This window comes from Protopterus annectens, chromosome 2.part2, assembly GCF_019279795.1.
Source record: "Protopterus annectens isolate FY-2018-M chromosome 2.part2, PAN1.0, whole genome shotgun sequence".
Lineage (NCBI taxonomy): Eukaryota > Metazoa > Chordata > Ceratodontiformes > Protopteridae > Protopterus > Protopterus annectens.
This window is the reverse complement of record NC_056730.1, coordinates 336,020,223-336,045,979: the sequence shown is the minus strand read 5'-3', so window position 1 is coordinate 336,045,979 and position 25,757 is coordinate 336,020,223. Positions and strand designations below refer to the sequence as shown.

The 25,757-nt window shown below is 39.2% G+C and overlaps 1 protein-coding gene across 1 annotated transcript in view; it reads left to right on the top strand.

Annotated features, from left to right (window-relative positions):
• Positions 1–25,757, top strand: part of LOC122795935 (baculoviral IAP repeat-containing protein 1f-like) — a 179,938-nt gene that overhangs the window by 68,360 nt on the left and 85,821 nt on the right. The window lies entirely within an intron of this gene.

The window sequence follows — 25,757 nt, the reverse complement described above, 5'->3', positions numbered from 1 at the left end:
TAGGTCCCTAGACCATTTAGCTTGGTGGGATTGGGATTTCTTTAGGTGTAGCATTTCCAACAGTTCTGGGTTTTACATAGCTTTATATGTTAACAGAGATCACCTCGGAGTAGGCAATATGCTACGGAGTAAAACTAGAGTTTTTTGAGATGGTCAGTGTAGGGCATCTGTTTGAGGCCAGTAATCCTTTTAGTGAGGTACTTCTGTGGCATTTCCAGCTGCTGCAGATGTCTTGTAAGGTACATTCCAAAAAAGGTGTTGTACTCTATAATGGGTCTAATGAATGTCGAGTAGAGGGGAACAATGCTATCTTTTTTCCTAGATGAGAACCATTTTGTGATGAGGTGTGCCATGCAGAAGCATTTCCTGACTACTGTGGCAATGTGATTATCAAAGGAGAGACTACTGTCCACCTGTGTCCCCAGGTCTTTTATCACACATTTGGTGTTAATTAGACTGCTGCCTATGTGGTAGTTCATGGGTACAGAGTTTTTACAAAAGGGGATGACAAAGCACTTTTTGGCATTGAGCTTGAGGCCATGGCTCTGACACCAGGCATCTGTCTCAATGAGGCCCTTCTGTAGGATGTCCACATCATTTGAGGACTCAACTATGGCTCCTAGTTTGTAGTTATCTGTGAACTTCGTTAGCCAAAGTCCTTCTGTGGTAGCCTGTACTTCAGAGAAGTAGATACCAAACAGGAGAGGTCCCAGGACTGAACCCTATGGTTCTCCACTTTGGTACTGGTTTGAAGTCAGATTTGGAGTCTGCAACTTTTACAGTATGGGTTCTGTCAGTGAGCCAATTGGCAACCCATCTTGTGACTTAGGGATTTATACCTAGTTTAGTGAGTTTAGCTACATTTCCAGAATGGAGGATGGTGTTGAAAGCCTTGGTGAGGTCAAGATAAGCTGTATGAACCACCTTACTCTCATCTACAGCTTTGGTGACTGCCTCAAAGAAGTCGATCAGGTTCAGGACTCATGATCTGCCTTTCACAAACCCGAACTGGGTGGGTTCCAAAGTTTGGAGGTTACCAATGTCTTTGTTTATGAATTCCATGATTATATGTTCCATGGCCTTACAGATCAGGCTTGTCAGGCTAATAGGGCGATAGTTCCCAGGATCAGTGGTGACTCCCCCTTTGTGGAGTGGGATAACTGTTGCTGTGTGGCATTAAGTGGGCACAAAGCCTGATGTAAGACTATGACTGAACATGGTGCTTAGGTGGGGAGCCAGTTCATTCTGAAGTTCATGTAAAACGCAGCCTGCGATCTTGTCCGATCTCATGGATGCTGTGTTTTTGGCTTTAGAGAGTGCAGCTTTTACCTGTGTAGTTGTGATTACAGGGCTCTGCATTCTTCCTTTATAGTTATGGGCTCTTTATGGGGTGAGAGGGGGTAAAGTTAGCAGTGAACATATTTGCCATGATGTTGCAATATCAGTTGGTTCTGTAATTTTCATGCCGTTGTGCTGTAATTCAGAGCAGATCTAGGTGTTGCCATTGAGATTCTTGACATAGCTATAGAATGCTTTGTGGTTGTCCCTAGAATCAGTGGTGATTTTGTTTTCGTAGCTAGCTTTGGAGGATCTTCTAAGGGATTTCAGCTTCTTACTGAGGCTGACCAGGGAACTCCTCCACTCATGGGATTTTACTCTCTTTTGCAACAGTTTCTTCCTTCTATTGTAGAGTTTGTTTATGGCAGGGGACCACCAGATTGGCTTCCTTTTTTTGGAGGATAATGTCTTGGTTCTGGTTGGGATAGCATGATCCATGCACACGTGTAAGTACTTATAGAGTGCATCTGTGTAGGATTTTGCAGTCGTAACTATATTGTCCATCTTTATAGGTGTCATGAAGTTTACCACTTCTGTCTTAAGAAGCATGATGTTAGCTTTGGAGAATTTTTTTACCATGATTTCCTTAATGGGGGGTGGGAGTGGGGTGTAGATATCTAGGGTGATTAGCTTATGGTCAGATCTGACCAATGAAGAGTTGACTTCAGGTGTGGAACACCGGTCACTCATGTTGGTAATGATTAGGTCTAGGATATTGTTGCCCATGGTGGGGGTGTGGATAAGTTGATCCAGGGCATTGGAATTTATGAATTCCAGAAATCATTGAGCAAAGCAGTTGGTACATGGGTAGTTTTCCCAGTTAATGGTGGGGTAGTTGAAATCGCCCATTATTAGGGTGTTTGGTTGAACCCTAATATTTTCCAGTATATCAAGAAAAGAGGAGTGGGAATCCTGGGGCATGGTGGGGGATCTGTAGCAAGCTACAATTTGGATTGCAGTTTTGCCCAGAGTTAATTGCACTTGGATAACCTCAGATGCATTATGCTGAGCAACTAGCCTGGAGGTGTGGATATCCTTAATGAATATGGACACACCTCTGCCTATGGTGTTCCGGTCCAGGTTAGGTGGCCGAAAAGTGTGGTATGAGTTATAGCTTGGTAATGCAGGGTTGCTGTCTGGAGCTTTGAACCAGGTCTCAGTCACTGCACAAATATCGATGTTCTCCATTTTAAGGAGTGCCTCGAGGGAGTGCATTTTGAGATTTAGACTTCTAGCATTGAGTAGTTTTACCCTCAGTTTTTGCTTGCCTGTTCCTGTTACGGTGGTGAATTTATCATTTGAACCTTGCCTAAAAAAGGCACTATAGGCGCAGCAAGAGCCTTAGCCGTTATCAGGAATCGCAGGGGTGACAGGTGCAGGCCATCTCTGGCAAGCATTATGGTCTGTCGACCATGTCGTCCCAGGCACACAGATACTGGATCCCCTTAGAATGACACCAGAAGCTTAGACAATTGTTGACGTCAATCATTTTGTCCTTGTACTGCAGTATCATTTTGGGCAATGGCAGGATGCTACTCAGGGCTAGGGTCATATCTGCCTGGGCTACAAGATAGAAGAGCTCTTCCATGTCTCTTGTCATGTGGTCCAGGCAGGTACTTCTCAGGTCATTCACACCAACATGGACAATGACAGAGTCATATTTGTACTTGTTGTGGAGTGAACTGAGTGTGTGGGTTATGTGGCGGATCCTGGCACCTGACAGGCAGCTGACAGTAACCTTCTCCTTGTTTAACCTGGTGAGTGGGGCATCAGTGTGCCTGACTAGAGTCACCTATGACTAGTGAGTTGGGTATGCTGTTTTGTCTTATGGGCTGTGGTTGAGTGGCGCACTGAGTCTGTGGGCTATGTGTCATTTGGGTTGTGTTACAGGGTGGAGGTTGCTTGCATTTCTGCTTTGGAGGTCTCTGTTTCTTGAGCAGATTATTAATGAGAGCCTCTACGAATGTTTTTGTGTTTCTATGTGTGGATTTCGGTGGTGTAGGTTCAGTGGGACTATGTGATGAGTGTGGTGTGGTGCAAGTGTTTACCTTCTCCTCTTGACTGTCAAGTTCAGTCTTGATCAGAGAGCGCTTTACCTCCAGTTTGCTACATAAGTGCATCTCTCACAGGTTGTGGTGTTGGGTGGTAGTAGGAGAGGGTTGTCTGTGTACATGAGGCAATTGCTACATTGCCCCAAGATGCCCAGATTCATCAGATAGACAGGAGAGAACACTGGGAGCTGACCCTTGGACATGCCTGAATAAAAAACTACTTTCCTCTAGACAAGTGAGGAAAGTGAGAATAAGAGCTGTTTTTCTCTAAGCAAGTGAGGAGAGTAAGTACAAAAACTGTTTTCCTCTAGGTAAAGAGGAAGGTTGAGTGCTGTAGTAATTTGTAGCTTATTTAGTGCTAACAACGAGTTCTGAACACGTGCTAAGCATGAATAAGCAAATTCAAGTGCTAAAACTAAGAATCTGTACCTGGATCTTGTTGTAGATAGGCTACCTAGTGCTTATCACTACCACGGATAAGCTAGAATGCTTTCCTCCAACACAGAAAGGCTTGGGGGGTTTAGAAGCTTACAAACAGTCCTGGATACAGCAAATCTGTATCTGGACTAGACAAGTTATAGGAAAGGTGGGAAACAAGCACAAATATGGGCTTTTAAACCCGAAATTTGAAAGAGATAGAAAAACTGCCCAAACGGCTAATAAACTACAATTTCTGGGCCAGAAACCACTCTTGTGGTAGATAGGCTACCTAGTGCCTATCCCTCCCACTGGTAAGCTAGAAGACTTCCCTCCAACACAGAAAGGCTTGTGGGGGGGGGGGGCTCAGAAGCTTACAAACAGTCCTGGATATAGCAAATCTGTATCTGGACTAGACTAGTTACAGGAAAGTTGGGAAACAAGTGCAAACATGGGCTTTTAAACCAGTAAGTTGAAAGAGATGGAAAAACTGCCATATGGCCAATAAACTACAATTTCTGGGCCAGAAACCACTGTTATGGTTGATAGCCTACCTAGTGCTTACCACTCCCACTGATAAGCTAGAAGGCTTCCCTCCAACACAGAAAGGCTTTGGGGCTCAAAAGTTTACAAACAGTCCAGGTTACAGCAAATTTGTATCTGGACTAGACTAGTTACAGGAAAGGCTGGAAACAAGCTAAGAAAAAATATTTTTTGGAAAGTGGAAAGGGAAAAAGGAGAAACAGAAGATAATTCAAAATTAAGGACGTAAGTGGCTTGCCCTTTACAAATGTTCTCTCTGTATTAGGTAGAGTGAGCTGGTGACACTAGGCTGGAATAGAGCTGGGATAGTGCTGAACAGATGGGACTGGTAGGAGTGTCTGAAGTCAAAATATGATCTCACTGTACTCGGTTAAGTGAGCAAATGAGATAGACTCAGGAGGAATGTTCAAAACACAAACACAAATTTACAGGAGGGGTGGGCAGGAAGCCACCAAGATTATTACCAAAACAAGAACCGGGAGGGAGGGCAGGAAACCAACTGCAGAGACAGAGCGAGAGAGACCACATTATTCTATGAAACAAATAGGAAAATAAATAACTACAGAAAGACACAGACACAATATTTAATGAAACAATTAAATAGACATAAACATGAAATGCAGTACAATCTTTAACACTGCAGGTTTGTACTTAACTCAGTTAGTAATGCAGTTGATTGTACGTATGTAGCAGAAGCCAAACAACTCAGGTATTGAGCAGTAATAATTTCAAAGATATGTGACTTGCTTATAAATACAGAAAAACTCTCTAGGCCAAGAGTTTAACACTGAATATCAATGAAGTGAAACACAATAGCCCCCACTAACTGCAAAGACAAAGAAAGACCACAGTATTCAGGTCTATATTAGAACATCGAAGTTTCAAAACTTTGAATGTTCTAATATTGACCCCTATTCAGCAAAAGCTGAAAACATCGAACATACAGAACAGCAAATTTTTTCCTAGGGAAAAAAATTGCTGTTTCAAAACACATATACACAACACAAGCACACCAAACAAACAGCAGTCCACAAACATACACCTAAAATCTTACACCTAACCCTACACTAAACTATACATACACCACTAACTATCCACTTACCTTAACCCAAACCCTAACCCTAAATTCCGTCACTATCGCACACTCACCTCACCTGCACCCTAACCCTAACTCACCTACCCCGTCCTAATCTTCACATCCACACTATTGCACACTTACCTGACCCGCACCCTAACCCTAACTCACCTAACCCGCCCTAACCCTCACGTCCACACAATCGCACACATACCTAACCTGCACCCTAACCCTAACAAACCTAACCCGCCCTCAATCCCACACTTACCCAACCTGTAACTTTCCACCACATCACTGAAAATACCGAAGCAGCAGAAACGGACAACTGAATTCTTTCCCTAGGAAAAAATTTGGTTTTGTGTAGCGTCGATATTTTCAGCTTTAGCTGAATAGGGGTCGATATTAGAACAATCAAAGTTTTGAAACTTCGATGTTCTAATATAGACCCATAATCTATGAAACAATTAAATAGAAAAATAAATAACTACAGAGAGACACAGACATAATCTTCAATGAAACAAGTAAATGGACAGAAAAATGAAATGCTGTACAATCTTTAACACTGCAAGTTTGTACTTAACTCAGGTAGTAATGCAGTTGATTGTAAGTATGTAGCAGAAGCCAAACAACTCAGGTTTTGAACAGTAATAAATTCAAAGATATGTGACTCACTTATAAATACAGAGAAACCCTCTAGGCTAAGAGTTTAACACTGAATATCAATGAAGTGAAACATAATAGCCCCCACTAACTGCAGAGACACAGAGAGACCACAGTATTCTATGAAACAATTAAACAGAAAAATAAATAACTACAGAGAGACACAGACACAATATTCAATGAAACAATTAAATCTTCTTCTTCTCCTTTCGGCTTTTCCCGGTTAGGGGTCACCACAGTGGATCACCTGTCCGCTCATGATTGGCAGTGGAGTTTTATGGTGTTGAGTTGCCAGCCCGGTGCCCAACCTTCCACGGAAGGCACACACATACACACACTCACACCTAGGGCCAATTTAGAGTGTCCAATCCACCTATAGCAGGTCTTTGGGATGTGGGAGGAAACCGGAGCACCTGGAGGAAACCCACACAACCACAGGGAGGACATGCAGACTCCGCACAGAAGGCACCCCAACCGAGGATCGAACTAGAGAACCTCTTGCTGTGAGGTGACAACGCTAACCGCTGCACCACCGTGGCCACCCGAAACAATTAAATATACAGAAAAATGGAATGCAGTACAATCTTTAACACTGCAAGTTTGCACTTAACCCAGCTAGTAATGCAGTTGATTGTAGGTATGTAGCGGAAGCCAAACAACTCAGGTATTGAGCAGTAATAAATTCGAAGATATGTGACTCACTTATAAATAGAAAGAAAGGGTTCCTTTTATGTTATCGTACTTCAACAGGTTCAAACCCTATATGGTCAAAACCTTACAGTCGAACTTGCTGAAGTTTGAACACACACACAAAAAAAAAAAAGATGCAACAGTAAACTAACTGTTGCAAGCAGGGGGCAAGCCCCCATGCACCCCCCACATGGGGGGCTGTGCCCCTCACACTCCCCGCTCTTTAAATATACTAAGTCCGAGACCACACTATAGTGCAGAAAGGGAATATTTCCCTTTACTGCACTGTAGTGCAATCTCGGAGTTAATATATTTAATGAGTGGGGGTGTGGCGGCACAGGGGGGCATGCCTCTCTGCTTGCAACAGTTAGTTTACTGTTGCATCTTTTATTTTTTTTTTCCATGTTCAAAGTTCTGAAACTTAGAACAGACAAGTTCGATATTGTCGTGTTCGAAGTTTCACAACTTCGATCACGTAAAATGAACCCCAGAGAAACCCTCTAGGCTAAGAGTTTAACACTGAATAGCAATAAAGTGAAACACAATAGCCCCCACTAACTGCAGAGAGAGAGGGGTAGAGAGAGAGAGAGAGAGAGAGAGAGAGAGACCACAGTATTCCATGAAACAATTAAATAGAAAAATAAATAACTACAGAGAGACACAGACACAATATTCAATGAAACAATTAAAGAGACAGAAAAATGAAATGCAGTACAAGCTTTAACACTGCAGGTTTGTACTTAACTCAGCTAGTAATGCAGTTGATAGTAGGTATGTAACAGAAGCCAAACAACTCAGGTATTAAACAGTAATAAATTCATTGATCAGGACAGTACAAAACACTTCATTCTTTGCCAGTAAATCTACTGCATTAATCTTTTCACCAATTACTAATACACCACCTACATAGAAAGTAGGATTGCAGCTTTCTATATGATCAACTTTCTTTTTTAAGTGACCCGTCTTTATAACTAAATGAGGTTTACTTGATTTGCAAAACATTTGAAAATGGTTCCATTTTTTTACACTTGTGGCATTGCTGACCAAATGCTAAGCACTTTTGTCTTTTAGACTCATGGTTGGCACCACAATTACAACAGTTAACAATAAAGCTTGACTTGGGTTTTGCTGTCTTACCCTTAGACTGCACTGAGCATGTACATTTTACTGAACTAGTCTTAGAACTTGCTGAAAGACTATGGGTTTTACCTGCCACACCTGCAGAGGCTGCAGCTGCCATGTGCTTAGACCTGTTTCTGCTAGCCATGTATTGCATGCTGTCTACATTTGCACTGGAGCCTGCTGAAATCATGCTATCACTTGCAAGCATCCTTGTTTGCCTTTCTGTAACTTCATGGATTTGACAAATCTCAGTAGCTTTGCTCAGCTTTAAATCACTGTCACAAAGAAAAATCTTTCTCACTGAAACACTATTAATACCACACACAAGCCTGTTCTTTATTAACTTATCTTTTAAATCACCAAACCTGCACATTTTAGCTTTGTTTCTCAGATCAATAATACAAGCTGCAAAAGTTTCTCCTGGCTTTTGATCTCTTGAAAAACAAATGCCTCTCTAATGTAACATTTATCTGGGGGTTGCACATTTCTCTGAATTTGCATTTCAAACACTCAGGAGTCTTCCCTTGATTCAGACTGTGCAACAATATGACTGTTTTCCCCTTCTCCTTCATATACTGCTGATGCATACACAAATGAATGGTCTCTTTCAGTGGCCTCTGACCCAGCTAGGTTTAGCAAAATGTATGCCCTGGTGCATGCATCTTTGTTAGAATAAGGTGCTTGTATGAAATATTGTACTCTTGCTCAAATATTTTCCAATTCTGTGCAATATTCTGCTCAAATACAAGTGGACCTGGACTGTGAAATGCCTCTGCCATATTAGCGCATACCAATGAAGGCATTTCCAAGTATGCACAAATACACACACATATACATATGCCAGAAATTTATGCCCGTACTTGTAAGTATGCCCAATAGCACAATACACTTCTGAATAGGTGAACTTTGTAAAAAGTCTCCTAGGCAAAATAGTATTCTTGAAATCATTGTACTCTGAGAAATCACCTGTTATCAGTGTAAGAAACATTTGAAAATAACAGCACTGTGTGAATAAACTGGGCAGAAGAAGCTCAGAGTAAGAAACATTTTGAAGTAACTGCACTTTGCAGATAAACAGTACACAGCATGCTGAAGCTCTTCCAAAATGACTGTACTTTGCTAAGTAACTCTTTACAGTGCAAGAAACCCTCTGTAATGGCAGCACTTTGCAAATAGATACACCCAGCATAAGAAACTTTTTGAAATGGCTTTATTTTGACTGCACTTCATGAAATAGTTACACTTTGCACACTAAACTCTTTGGAATAAATGCACATTAATAAACATACACTGTAAGCACTTTTACACACACTTTGAGACACTTTGAATAACTCTAGTTATGCCCTGAATAGCTTCAATCAATGCAGAATAATAATTTATGCCAAAACACAGTAATTTGCCAAAAAAACATGCAGTTGCCTAGCTTTATTTATGCTTAATGTGCCATTTTGCCCTTTATTATATTCATTTTGCCCATTTAATCACTTTTTCATGCTCATTATGCTTTTCTTGTGCTTGTTTTACTCTAAACATGCTCGTTTTGCAATTCCAAGGTATTTCTGAACCCCTTATACACTTTTCTGATTATTGTTTTATCAAAATATCTTAATTTCAAACATTTAGTTTAATTAATAAGCTTTTTCTGCCTTTTGTTTGCTTAATAAACATTTATGTGCTATTTGTTTGCTTAATAATGTGTTCTGTGCCTTGTAAAGCTGTTTTATCTTTTTAATAAAATAAATCGTTTGTGCAAGTTTTCATTACCTTTAGTTCATTTCTGGCCCTTTTTTTGCACTCAGTTCACTGAGTTTACCTTCACTGTTAACTCTGCACCTCATAGCTCTGAAAAGCACTCTCTGGAATCCCATTTCTGATACCATTTCACTCGTCTGGTCAGGATAAAACAGACGAACAAGTGTGGGTTCTGTTCAAGTGGCTTTATTATGTACAAACACATCATGATTGAGGCTTAGTAACTTTAACTTATTTAAACTTATAAACAATCACACACATACATGTTCACACTCTAGCTGTACTCTCAAAATTGCACTGACGCTAGTGCATGCTTGCTATTATATGCATGTGCTTTCCTTGGAAATGCTTCTATCGGTACAACACATGCACTATTCTACACATGCACTCCAACATGAGATTACACTTGCCAATAGCTGGTGTCCTGGAAAGTGGGCTCGATTAATGCCAAAAAAGGGCAACATTGCAGCTTTTTGTAAGCAATCTCCAGCTCTAGCCTATAGCACAGACCGCACACAATTTCAAAATGAAAAAGTCATGAGAGACCTTGGAACCTGGGAAGACAGTTCTCTGATATTTGACCATCACTTTGTAATGGTTGTTAGGAAATCCTTTAAAAATGCACAGCTCTTAGCAAAAGTTATTTCTTCCAGATCAAAAGAAGCCTAATACGCCTCGTACTCTGTTTTTATTTGACCCATCTCTGAGTACAGTGCTCCCTTTAATAAGCATATTAACTAATTGGAAAGGATCCAGAGGTTTGTAACTAAAAGGATCAGGGCCCTAAAATGTCTAACTTACAAAGGTAGACTGAAGGCTTTGTCCCCTTATTTAGCTCCTTATAGTCTCCTTAAGAAGACATATGTCTTGCTTATATGGATATAAGGGATCCATCAGGCCAAGAATTCTTATACTTCTAAAAATCAGGAACTTCTAAAAATCAGACAGTCCGGCTAATACCATGGCCAGATATCTAAACATATTCCTTTAAATAAGACTAACAGAAGGGTTAGATTTTGTCAAGCAGTGCCTTCTCTTATCTGGAACAAACACCTTCTCCAAATTAAGCAGTGTGACAGTGTCTGCATTTAAAAAGAATGTGCATGTTATTCCCAAAACATCTTACAAGAAAAACAAACATTTTCATGGGTTTATTAGACATGCAGTGAAAACTGCAAGTCACATTTCAATTTACCACACCATATCCCATGCAGTGAAAACTGCAAGTCACATTTCTATTTACCACACCATATCACACCAGTTGCAGATACCAAGCTACTAGGTGTTATCATTGACCAAAACATGAAATTTGACAAGCACGTAGCTCAAACCATAACCAAAGTGCACAATAAACTAGGCACACTTTACAGATGCAAAAACTACCTGACCTCCAATAGTAAAACTGCCATTGCAAGAATCCACTTACTCTCTACACTACTTTATGCTTCTCCCATCCTAGTTAACCTTAATAAAGGTGATCTAAGCAAACTATCCACATGTTATAACAAGATAGCTAAATTTGCTTCTAACTCTTAGCTATAGATCTCACCATTGTCTAGCCCTTCAACAACTGTCCTGGATGGAATTACCTAACTTACTTACCCTAAATCAACTCACCAAATTCTTTACTACCCCAACAAATCCCCAGCCCTATATGGACTAATTAAGCATTACACCAACAGCCGTCAGCTAAAGTCTACCAATAAAGGCCTGGTAGAAGTATCTAAAAGTAGACATAGCTGAGATGATTCCCTATACTCTTGTACTATCGCAAAAATTTGGAACTCCCTCCCACCTGAAGTTAGGACACAGACAAAGTCAGTTTCAAAAAACAGTTATTATACCATGATATACTAAGGAAAAGGTCCTGTTAAATGGGTTTAACATAGCGACAGTTTTAAAATAGCAAAACGGACATCTCCGCTGTTTTTTTTGCTGTCGGCACTCATAACTTTATTTTCATTTGGCTAAAAAAAAGTAGCGCAAGAAGCAAGTTGATCTTATGTAGACAGATGGGAAACTTTAAGGTATTTTCAGGTAAATGCGTTTTACAAACAAAGATACGAACACATCTGCGTAATAACTAATCCTCTGGTTATTAGAACTCATTATTATTTTTAACATAAATTACACTAAAAATAATGTCATGTCATGGTATCTCCACCGCTTTCGACTTGGTGGTACGGCCTATAGTTATCATCACTATAATATCCTATGTCTCCAGGTCATTGATATGTAAATGCTCTAAACCAGGGTAACTCTTAGAAGATCACTCCAGCTCAATTAATCTTCCATATACCTATTGTAAGGGCTTCCATAACTTCAAAGCCCCTATCATTTCTTGTAACACAAACTATTGCAATGATTATAGAATTAAGTCTTTCAGCTTAACAATGATGTCATGTCTAACAAGGCTGTGAATACATAAATCCTGGATGACCAATATATGCAGAGTCTTGACTCTTTCCAATTACTGTAGCTATAAATTTGTATTGCTACTACCGTGTGGTGTAACTGTTGCTGTTTATTGAAATTTTGCATTGCCTGTATAACTGAGTACAATTATCACTCTGTGGTACAATTGTTACTGTATTTCATTTTTAAATTTGTATTACCGAGTGGAGCTTTTCTCCCCGGGCCTCCACTGAAAACAGGCAACTGTGCCCAATCGAACTTTTCCCCGTAAACAAATGTAAAATAAATAAATGATAAATATTTTGAAAAATATATTTTATTCAAGTAAGCAAAAAATTGCAGGCAGAAAGCAGCCTATTAAAAAAAACAATACCTCTTAATAAAAATCTTATTTATTTTGCTGTGGTCTTCCAAATCCAGGAGTACTTCATTTAAGTTAAATACATCTTGAGTGCAGTTAGACATATTTTTCTTTGTTAGTTTCATATACTTTGTTTGTTTCTTTGTTTAGTTTCATATACTCTATTATTGGGACAGATAGCTCAGAATATGAGGATTGCCTGGGTTCATATGGGTTGGGCAAGGCAGACAGTCACAAGGTCACATACAAGAGTCACTAGCATGCAACTCAGGTTGACCTCCTCCTAGTAAGGAAAGGGCAGTAGAGTAGAATCAGCAATTACAGTCATCTCCAGTGAAACAGTTCATCCACAGCATAAACCACTGGTTATCACAATCAGCTACAGGCAGTGATCAAGGAAGGCTCTAAGGTCAACAGACATCAAGGTGAAGACATGGAAATTGACTGGAGATAAAGCATAACATTTCAAGGAATTACTCAGGACTCTAGCACCTGAAGAAGAAGAGGAAATAAGTGGAGTTGAATGGCAGTGCCTCAAAACAGCATGTGTGAAGACTATATATATGACACATGAGTGGTAAGGTACATAAGGAAAGCTGGTGGTGGAATGCAGAAGTCCAGGAAATCATCAAAAGAAAGGAGTGCAGGAAAAGGTGGGAGTTAGAAAAGATGGACCAGGTTAGGAAAGAATACTGGTTGCCTAACAAAGAAAGTGACTCAGTAGATGGCAGAAAGAAACTATATCAGGTTGTAAGGCAAAGACAGAAAGATGAAGACAGTCAGACACCCTTCATAAGGGATTCCAGCAACAACCTGCTCACCAGTCTACAGGCCATCAAACTCAGATGAGAAAAATGCTCCTAGCAACGTCTGAATGAAAAAAAAAACACAAACATGTACTGCCCCAGGCACAGCCTACAATAAAAGAAGAGGAAGAGGCAACTGTAGAAGAAGTAAGAACAGCACTATGGAAAATAAAGTCATGGAAAGCAGCAGGTTCAGATGAGGTCACATGAGATATGATACAAGTGTTGGATGAGATAGGGGAAAACAGCTCCTTTGGCTACTCATAGCAGTTTGCCAAGAAAGGCATAGCCTAGATGACTGGAGATAATCATATTAGTGCCAGTGTGTTTAAGACCAAAGGGGACAGTCACTATTGTGGGCACTATAGAGGTATCAAACTCCTATCATAATGCATGAAGTTTCTGGAGAGGGTGTGTGATAAATGAATATGCAGAGTAATAGTAACATGGGAGATTACCAGTTTGTATTTAGATCAGGACGTAGAACAAATGTCCTGATTTTTGCAGTGATGTGCTTTAGAAGAAGTTAGAGATAAGGAAAAAGTCCAACTGAGCAACAGCCAAAGATTACAGTTTCTAACTTAAATATGCTTTGTGCAGCATTTCTTCTCTTACATTGTAATGCCTAAATTTCTTAAAACTAAAAAAGATGGGAGGGGTGCAGTGGTACAGTAGTTACTGTGTTGCCTCACAGAAAGAGGTTCTCTGGTTCAGTTCTCGGCTGGGGTGCCTCCTGTGTGGAGTCTGCATGTCCTTGCTGTGTTCACGTGGGTTTCCTCTGGGCCCTCCTACATGCCAAAGACATGCAGCAGGTGGATTGGATACTCTAAACTGGCCCTAGGTGTGAGTGTGTGCAAGTGCGTGGTACTCCCTCTGGTCCCAAGGAGGGTTGGGTGCCGGGCTAACAACCTGACCACATAAAACAGTAACCACTGCAGAAACCATGAGTACCTGGAGAGCGCTCATTGCCTAATGTGCTGAATGGCACGAAATGAACTGAGAGAGAAAAAAGAGAGAGAAGAAAAAAACACACGTTTACTTCAATATATTTATCACATACAACAACCATTAAAAATACTTTACTGCTGCACATGCAATTTGTGCCATAAAGTGTTATATACATATCCTGTTAGGAACATTTTTTTACTTATAGTGACATTTGCCTCTTTTTCTCTGTCTTTTTCCCTTTCAGTGTCCTTCCAAACATTAGTAACATGTAGTGGGGCATATGCCTGTCAGCCCCCCCCCCCCCAACAAATTTAACAGTCAACAAAAATCCAATCATTCTCACCCACTTTTTCTTTTAAAGCCTGATTTTACAAATGTGATCAATGATTTATAGTCTCACATTTACTCACTAATTTCAGTGTTGCTGGTCTTGGAGTTCATCTCATCTCCCAACCCCATAGTCTGGTTCAAGTCCAAGGTACTCAGGATTCTTCTAGTCAACTCCTGTGTTTTTTCTATCTCAAGCATTTTCCTTTGGAACATTTGAAAAGGTTTCAGTGGCAACGTCTCTGTATGAGCCTTACCATCAGAAGAATGAGAAGCAGAGTCCCCTTTGTCTGATTGCTCAACCCTTGTTCAAATTTTTGTATTGCCCCCCTCCTTAGCCTGTTCTACATTACAAATGACTTGGATCCTCCAGAGAACCAAAATGCAATGAACAAGGCAGGAAACCACTGGATAAACACTTTATATAAGTAAAGCTTTCGGATACAATCCTTTCTCATCCCACGTATTTGAGAGAAATTGTCATCAACTTAAAAAGTTCTCATTAAAACAATTCTGAAAACAGCTGAATGCAGCAACTTTAATCTCACACCTGCCTTTGGACATTCTCTGATTGCTGGAATAAATTTCTCTTCTACCTGGTATACAGGGAATACTCATTTCACACAAATACTCTTACCATTTCCAACTTTTAATACTTTGCTGTTTCACCACAGTTTTGTAAGGATCCACACTTTCTGCTGGTAGGATTGCATCTTTACCAACACAAGTTTTGCCAATGTTCTCATGGCCAGGTTTGGAGCATACACACTGTGCCATTTCAGTTAACAGATCCTGCTGTAGAATGCTAGTCCAGTTTATTTGTGCCTTCAAAAAATAATAATCTGTTCCTTCCAGTTTCCCTAGTACAACAGTAAATCTCAGGTTTTCTCTGTGTACTCTGTCTTCCAGTTCTACAATTTTTTGAAACATCTCTTCTTGAGTACTTTCATTCTCAGACAGCCATTTCTTCATTTTAACCTCTGATTTTTGCAGTTTTAACAACTCATCTGAATATGTATTTAATGCTTATTCCATTTTTCCAGCTTTTTGTTATTTGATTTGATGCATTCCTTCAGTGTTTCATTTATTTTAATCAGGTCTGAGCACATTTGACTTTTTTTGTTTCTCTAGATTACTGCTCAATATCTGAATTGTTTGGCTTCTGCTACATACCTACAATCAACTGCATTACTAGCTGAGTTAAGTACAAACTTGCAGTGTTAAAAGATTGTACTGCATTTTATTTTTCTGTGTATTTAATTGTTTCACTGGTCCGTCTCTGTAGTTATTTATTTTTGTATTTAATTGTTTCATAGAATACTGTGGTCTCTCTCTGTCTCTGTGGTTAGTGGGGGCTATTGTGTTTCACTTCATTGATATTCAGTGTTAAACTCTTAGGCTAGAGAGTTTCCCTGTATTTATACGTGTTAGTCACATATCTTTGAATTTATTACTGCTCAATATCTGAGTTGTTTGGCTTCTGCTACATACCTACAATCAACTGCATTACTAGCTCAGGTAAGTACAAACTTGCAGTGTTAAAGATTGTACTGCATTTTATTTTATTTTTCTGTGTATTTAATTGTTTCATTGGTCTGTGTCTCTCTGTAGTTATTTATTTTTCTATTTAATTGTTTCATAGAATACTGTGGTATTTCTCTCTCTCTGCAGTTAGTGGGGGCTATTGTGTTTCACTTCATTGCTATTCAGTGTTAAACTCTTAGCCTAGAGGGTTCCCTGTAGTGTTAGTCACATATCTTTGAATGTATTACTGCTGAATCTTTGAGTTGGTTGGTTTCTACTACATACCTACAATCAGCTGCATTACTGAGTTAAGTACAAACTTGCAGTGTTAAAGATTGTACTGCATTTTATTTTATTTTTCTGTGTATTTAATTGTTTCATTGTTCTGTATCTCTGTAGTTATTTATTTTTCTACTTAATTGTTTCATAGAATACTGTGGTCTCTCTCTGTCTCTGCAGTTAGTGGAGGCTATTGTGTTTCTGTGTATTTAATTGTTTCATTGGCATGTATCTCTCTGTAGTTATTTATTTTTCTATTTAATTGTTTCATAGAATACTGTGGTATTTCTCTCTCTCTCTCTGCAGTTAGTGGGGGCTGTTGTGTTTCACTTCATTGATATTCAGTGTTAAACTCTTAGCCTAGAGGGTTCCCTGTATTTATAAGTGTTAGTCACATATCTTTGAATGTATTACTGCTGAATCTTTGAGTTGTTTGGTTTCTGCTACATACATACAATCAGCTGCATTACTGAGTTAAGTACAAACTTGCAGTGTTAAAGATTGTACTGCATTTTTTTATTTTTCTGTGTATTTAATTGTTTCATTGTTCTGTGTCTCTCTGTAGTTATTTATTTTTCTATTTAATTGTTTCATAGAATATATTGGTCTCTTTCTGTCTCTGCAGTTAGTTTCCCGCTCACCCTTCCTGTTCTTTTTCTGGTATTAACCTTGGTGGCTTTGGAATTTTCCGCCCCTCCTGTAAATTTATGTTCGAACACTCCTCCTGGGTCTATCTCATTTGCTCACTCAACCAAGTACAGTGAGATCATATTTTGACTTCAGACACTCCTACCAGTCCCATCTGTTCAGCTCTACCCCAGCTCTATTCCAGTCTACTGTCACTAGCTCATTCTACCTAATACAGAGAGAACATTTGTAAAGGGGCAAGCCAGTTAGGTCCTTAGTTTTGAATTATCTTCTGTTTCTCCTTTCTCCCTTTCCACTTTCAAAAGAAAAAGAAAAAAAATGTCTAAGCTTATTTCCTGCCTTTCCTATAACTAATTTAGTTCAGTTACAGATTATAGTTTATTGGCAGTTTGGGCAGTTTTTCCATCTCTTTCAACTTTCTGGTTTAAAAGCCCTTGTTTGCACTCGTTTCCCACCTTTCCTGTAACTAGTCTAGTCCAGATACAGATTTGATGTATCCAGGACTGCTTGTAAGCTTCTGAGCCCCCAAGCCTTTCTGTGTTGGAGGGAAGCCTTCTAGCTTATCAGTGGGAATGGTAAGCACTAGGTAGCCTATCTACCACAAGATCTTAGGTTTAGTACTTGAATTTGATTATCCATGCTCAGCACTTGTTCAGAACTTGTTGTTAGCACTAAATAAGCTACAGATTACTAAAGCACTCAACCTTCCTCTTTACCTAGAGCACAAAAACTAACTTTAATTAAATACGCTGCCCTGGGTGGCAAACCATCATTAGAAAAGGCATGAAAAATAAATTACTTTTAAATACATTACTGGAATCCTAGAGGAAAACTGTTTTTGTACTTACTTTCCTCACTTGCTTAGAGAAAAAAAGCTCTTATACTCACTTTCCTCAGTTGTCTAGAGGAAAGTAGTTTTTTTATTCAGGCATGTCCAAAGGTCAGCTCCCAGTGTTCTCTCCTGTCTATCTGATGAATCTGGGCATCTTGAGGTAATGTAGCAATTGCCTCATGTACACAGACAACCCTCTGCTCCTACCACCCAACACCACAACCTGTGAAAGATGCACTTATCTAGCCAAACTGGAGGTAAAGCTCTCTTCAACCAAGACTGAACTTGACAGTCAAGAAGAGAAGGTAAACTCTTGCACCACACTCATCACATAGTCCCACTTAACCTACACGACCAAAATCCACACATAGAAACATAAAAACATTTTCAGAGGCTCTCAATAATAATCTGCTCAAGCAACAGAGACCTACAAAGTAGAAACACAGGCAACCTCCACCCCCCCCAACACAACCCAAATGACACATAGCCCACAGATTCATTGTGCCAATAAACCACAGCCCATAAGGTAAACCAACGTACCCAACACACTAGTCATAAGTGACTCTATAGTCAGGCACACTGATGTCCCACTCACCAGGCTAAACAAGGAGAAGGCTACTGTCAGCTGCCTATTGGGTGTCAGGATCCACCACATAACCCACACACTCAGGTCATTCCACAGCAAGTGCAAATATGACTCCGTCATTGTCCATGTTGGTGTGAGCTACCTGAGATGTACCTCCCTGGACTACATGAAAAGATACATGGAGGAGCTCTCCAATCTTGTTGCCCAGTCAGGTATGACCCTAGCTTTGAGTAGCATCCTGCCATCGCCCAGAATGATACCGCAGTACAAGGACAAAATGGTTGACTTCAACAATTGTCTAAGCTACTGGTGTCATTCTAAGGGGATCCAGTATCTGTCTGCCTGGGATGACATGGTTGACAGACCACGATGCTTTGCCAGAGATGGCCTGCACCTGTCACCCCTGGGATTCCGGATACTGGGTAAGGCTCTTGCTGCCCCTATAGTGCCTTTTTTAGGCAAGGTTCAAATGATAAATTCACCACCGTAACAGGAGCAGGTAAAGCAAAAACTGAGGGTAATGCTACTCAATGCTAGAAGTCTAAATCTCAAAATGCACTCACTTGAGGCACTTCTTAAAATGGAGAACATCGATATCTGTACAGTGACCGAGACATGGTTCAAGGCTCTAGAGAGCACCCCTGCATAATCAGGATATAACTCATACCACATTTTTTCGGCCATCTAACCTGGACCAGAACACTAAAGGTAGAGTTGTGTCCATATTCATTAAGGATATCCACACCTCCAGGCTAGTTGTGCAGCATAATGCATCCAAGGTTATCCAAGTGCAACTAACTCTGGGCAAAACTGCAATCCAAATTGTAGCATGCTACAGATCCCCCACCATGCCCCAGGATTCCCACTCTTCTTTTCTTGATATACTGTGAAATATTAGGGTTCAACCAAACAACCTAATAATGGGCATTTTCAACTACCTCACCATTAACTGGAAAAACTACTCATGTACCAACTCCTTCACTCAACGCTTTCTGAAATTCATAAATTCCAATGTCCTGGATCAACTTATCCACATCCCCACCAGGGCAACAATATCCTAGACCTAGTCATTACCAACATGAGTGACCGGTGTTCCACACTGAAATCAACTCCTTGTTGGTCAGATCCGACCATAAGCTAATCACCCTAGATATCTGCATCCTGCCCCCTCCCACCATTAAGGAAACCATGGTAAAAAATTTCTCCAAAGCTAACTTCATGCTTCTTAAGACAGAAGTGGCAAACTTCATGACACCCATGCAGATGGACAATACAGTTATGACTGCTGAATCCTACTCAAATGCACTCTATAAGCACTTACATGAGTGCATGGATCGTGCTATCCCAAACAGAACCAAGATGCTATCCTCCAAAAAAGGAAGCCAATCTGGTGGTCCCCTGCCATAAACAAACAATACAACAGAAGGAAGAAACTGTTGCAAAAGAGAGTAAAATCCCATGAGTGGAGGAGCTCCCTGGTCAGCCTCAGTAAAAAGCTGAGATCCCTTATAAGATTCTCCAAAGCTAGCTACAAAAACAAAATCACCACTGATTCTAAGGGCAACCACAAAGCATTCTATAACTATGTCAAGAATCTCAATGGCAACACCCAGATCTGCTCTGAGTTACAGCACAACGGCATGAAAATTACAGAACCAGCTGATATTGCCAACATCCTGGCAGATAGGTTTAATGCTAACTTTACCCCCTCTCACCCCCTAAAGGGCCTTTATCTATACAGGAAGAATGCAGAGTCCCTGTAATCACATCTATGCAGGTAAAAGCTGCACTCTCTAAAACCAAAAACACAGCATCCATGAGACCAGACAACATCCCAGGCTGTGTTATACACGAACTTCAGAACAAACTGGCTCCCCACCTAAGCACCATGTTTAATCATAATCTCATGTCAGGCTTTGTGCCCACTGAATGGTGCACAGCAACAGCTATCCCACTCCACAAAGGAGGAGCCACCACTGATCCTGGGAACTATTGCCCTATTAGCCTGATGAGCCTGGTCTGCAAGGCCATGGAATGTATCATCATGGAACTTATAAACAAAGACATTGGTAACCTCCAAACTCTGGACCCCACCCAGTTCGGGTTTGTGAAAGGCAGATCATGCCTTCTGAACCTGATCGACTTATTTGAGGCAGTCACCAAAGCCGTAGACGAGGGTAATGTGTCTCACACAACCTATCTTGACCTCGCCAAGGCTTTTGACACTATCCCCCATTCTGGAATTATAGCTAAACTCACTAAACTAGATATAAATCCCTATGTCACAAGATGGGTTCGCAACTGGCTCACTGACAGAACCCACACTGTAAAAGTTGCACACTCAAAATCTGACGTCAAACCAGTGACAAGTGGAGTACCACAGGGTTCAGTCCTGGGACCTCTCCTGTTTGGTATCTATTTCTTTGAAATACAGGCTAACACAGAAGGCCTCTGGCTAATGAAGTTCGCAGATGACTGCAAACTAGGAGCCATAGTCGAATCCCTAAATGATGTGGACATCCTACAGAAGGGCCTCACTGAAACAGATGCCTGGTGTCAGAGCCATGGCCTCAAGCTCAGTGTCAAAAAGTGCATTGTCATCCCCTTTGGTAAAAAATGTGTACCCATGAACTACCACAGAAACATCAGTCTACTTAACGCCGAATGTGTGATAAGAGACTTTGGGACCCAGGTGGACAGTAGTCTCTCCTTTGATAATCACATCGACACAGTATTCAGGAATTCCTTCTATGTGGCACACCTCATCACAAAAGGGTTCTCATCCAAGAAGAAAGAGGTCATTGTTCCCCTCTACTCAGCACTCATTAAACACATTATAGAGTACAACGCCCCTTTTGGAATGTACCTCACAAGACATCTACAGCAGCTGGAAAGACCACAGAAGTAACTCACAAAGAAGATTACTGGCCTCAAACAGATGCTGTACACTGACCATCTCAAAAAAAATCCAGCTTTACTCTGTAGCATATCACCTACTCCAAGGAGATCTCTGCCTTACATATAAAGCTATGTTAAACCCAGAGCTGTTGGATATGCTACACCTAAAGAAATCCTAACCCCTTCAAGCTATACGCTCTAGGGACCTAAACCTTGTCACCACAATAAACAGGACATGCTGGAGGGATAGAGTCCTGTCCCAGAGATTTCCTATACTCTGGAACAAGCTACCCATTTATGTCAAGCAAAGTTCCTCATTAGCACTCTTCAAGAAAAATCTTGATGAGTGGATGGGAAATAGGAAATACTCCCCAGGGATCACTTCTGTGAGTCTGCTTTCTTGGGTGGCATAAGCCAGGGAACCATGTTGGCTTGGCTTACTTAAGCCCTTGGGCCAATAACCTAGTACCTACCTATGAGCCTATGAAGCCATGTCATGCACCATAGCTGGAGCTTGAACCATTTTTTGCTAAACAGCTGCAGGATTCTTCCCAGTTTATGTTTTCTCTTAACCTTTTCTGGTTGATTTTCTTTCTGGCTGGCTTATTTTCTTCTTAGCTGGCATCCAGATGGTGTAATTACTAGCCAGTAACTGAATTTGCTAAGAGTGTCTGAGTTCATGGTCCTTGTCTTTCGGTTTCCTTTTTCACACTGGAAGAGCTGAGGTTAAACTGTCGATCAGGATGCAGCCATCTTGTAAAACCTGCATTTCATTTTAAGTCATGTCTTTATGTTACCCTTAGATTACCTACTCAGTTATCTAATAACCAACTACCTAAAACAGATGTACCTCTCACACTTACTTCTTTTTACAAAATGTATGTTTCTGTTTTTTTTTTATTTCAAAGTTGATTTTTTACATTTTTCTACTAAATCCAACTCTACCATTTTAAGAAATGCCTCATAAAGAGCTTTATTCTTTGATGTATCAAAGTTATTATAGAGATCTATATGAAAACTCACAGTTTCATAAAAGGATAAGTAACTGTGTAAGTTTATTAACAGTTATTGAATTTATTTTATTATTTTATAAGGTTAGCGGGTTGATCTCCGAATGCTTTCACTATGATCCAGGTCAGAAGTCAGCATAATGCAAACATAATTGTATATGACAACTACAGTAACAAGACATGATAGATAAAGCTATCAAAACGGGTAGATATAATATGGATTGAGATTAGTGCACTTTTTGCAAAAGCATTGCTTTGTTTTTGTGTGGTTTTTTTTTGTAACAGGTCACTCTTCACAGGTTTATATTTTTATATTCGTGCATATACATTCTGAGATTTTGATTGTAAATGTTCTTCATGCAAAATCTAACTTCTTTGCATTTCTTTATTCCTTTTTCTATTTAATCTTTCATCCCCATTTTTCTAAAAAGTTTCTATCCTTCCATTCATTCTCCCTCTCTTTTTCCATAAAGACCAGAACCAGGGACCTAAACTCTCATCAGAAGATAAATAAAACATCATGGAGATACAGATTCATCAAGCAGCCCCTCTCCCACCTCTGGGACAGTGTCCCTGCAGCTTACAGTACAACCCACTATTATCTTTCAGACAAAACCTGAATAACTGGATGGGTATTCACAAACATATCCTGGGATTGGTTGGCCTAGCTCTCCTGGAGAAAGTGGTTAGAGCTGGAAGGTAAATACTGGCAAAGTGTAAATGGTTGCAAGACTCAGTCGCTTTGAAATTCTGATGAACTTATTAGGACTTCACTGAATTAGTGAACAAAACAAGCTTATGATTATTAATCACCAAAATATTGAAGAGACTATGATAGTGAGTCAAACACTGGTAGCATACAAGAAACACTTTTCCACAGTTGGTTTACTTACCGTGACTTAACCCCTTTGACCATACAAGATGCTAGACTTTTCAAGCTCAGCACAGTCTTAGATCATATTGTACTGTAATTACTTTTTTGTTTCACTCTGCTGCATGGCTTGATTTGAAGAAAAATTTTGTTTCGTCTATTTTGATATTTACCTTTTTAACACTGCACAGTGTGTCTTGGATGTCATTTAATTGTTTATTTTTGAGAAAACCATGCTTAACTTTTATTTATCTATATATAAATCATATGACAAAAAATCACATGATAAAGCATTTCATAATGAAATAATGAAATGATAACTCAGAACATTTTAAGATATCTTAAAATAGGTAAAATAAACAGTTTCAGAAAAATACATATTGAATATACAAATACATTCATAAATATTAAACCTGTTTAAGTCTCCTGTCTTCAAGGAAATACTTAATGTTTATGGTTTTATTAAGCCTAGGATGTTTACTTGTCTGCAGTTGGAACCGACAAACTGTTTCATCGCCAATTCTTTTTTAAAATATTCACCCCTAATATCAAATCGCTCATGATCCAAAATGAAAAGGTAGACTTTATTACACCTTAGATAGACAGTAACATAAGAAATTGTTACCATTCTTATTTCTAATAGCATAAGTATGTTCTTTAATGCATTTAGATAACCTTATTGTCATAGCCACATAAAGTTAGAACAATGAGGGAATAAGCCAATGTATACATCTCCATAGAAGCTGCAGTTGTATTGGGTCTTGACTCCACTGGTTCTTTCTAAATGAGATAATTCAATGTAATGACCTTCATATATAAGCCTACACATACTACACTTGTCTCATTTCTAAGTCCTTTTTCTTTTGTCAGTGTGGGGTCAATCATATTTAGTATTGTCAAGATATAATAAACCTTTCAAAATGTTGGCTTCTCTTATATATAAAACTTGGTTGACATCCTCCAACACTTGGTAATTCAAAATTTCCCAGCATTACTTTCCAATTACCCTTTATAATGTCCTTAATGATATTATTGTCAATAGTCATCTAAAAAACAAGAGACTTCCTAATATTGGTGTCAGCCAAGGCCTTTTTGATAAACCCTTTCTTTAAAATAGAACAAAATGTGGTGTTCCAGTTGTTGCTGTTATCCATAGCTGTGATTTGCAAAGATGGTGAGTTATAGCTGTCTCTTTGAACAAATGAGCAACAAAATCTAATTTATTGTGAAATACCTCATCATGTGAAACCAATCTATGGATATGAATCATTTGTCTTTTCAGAATACTCTTTCACATGAAAAGGATGATTACTGTTAAAATTCAGGTAACTCTTTAAAAATGTACCCTTTTTTGTATACCATATTTTCAAAACATTAATCACTCTTATGTAGTTCAAGTGTCACATTTAAAAAACTGACAATCAGACTTCTGTCCCCCCAGAGTAAAGTTAAAAAAATAAGTGGTATTTTTAATTCTTACAAGAATTATGTACATTCAACTTTGTTACCTTTCAAATAAAAATATGTAATCAATGAAACTTCCTTTGACATCGTATTTTGTTCCCTCCAGCCTAGCATTACATTTGCAAAAGAAGGGTCTACTATCATGCCCATTGCAATACTTCTAATTTGCTGGTAATATGTGGAGTTAAAAATGAAAAATAAAATATTCTCCAGTCCCAGGTCTAACAATGTGCATAAGCTGTTAGTCTTACTGGCAGTCTAAATAGTATAAATGAAGAATTGTCTGACAAAATCAACTTCCAGATCTGAGCTTCTGCACATACAGCAAGATGTAATGGCCAAAATAGAATCCAAGTGTACAAAATGAAAGACAGCCAGCACTCATCCAAATAAGGTTAAAATGTTTCAATGAAGCAGAGAAATAAATGTAATCAAAAGATAAGAAACATACATATCATTTTTATTTAAAAATGTTGATAGATCCCACTAGTAAATTCAAAGATGATATAGATAAATTTCTTCAGTCAGCTGTAGAAGATAGCATTGTTCAGGGCCCTTTGCCACAATATCTATACTTGTTACCTAAAATACATAAAGGTTTGAATAAACCATCAGGTAGACCAATTGTTTCAGGTAATGGCTCACTAATGGAACCATTGTCGGTGTATCTCACTAAATATCTTAAACAAAATCAACCTTTACTTTGAGGAATATGAGTGAACAGGAAATTTACATCCACAGTAATAACAACAGTTTTTCACCCGAGATGTTGTACCATCTCATTTTGTAAAAAAAAAAAAAAAGTCCAAAGTCTTAAGGTAAAATGGCAAATTTTGCACCAAAAGATTCAAAACAGTATTTAAAAACAAAGAACTGCCTTATGAAACATTGCTAGAAACAGTTGCAAACAATCAAAATGATGGCTGAGTACTGTTTTTTATGAATTTGTAGAATGCTGAAAAATACCCCATCTTGGGATTACAAACATACATAAATTCAAAGAATTAATGTCTAAATGGTCATGTAATAATAACTCAGTCAACACATTTTCAAGATAAATGGTCATGTAATAATAACTCAGTCAACACATTTTCAAGATAAATGGTCATGTAATAATAACTCAGTCAACACATTTTCAAA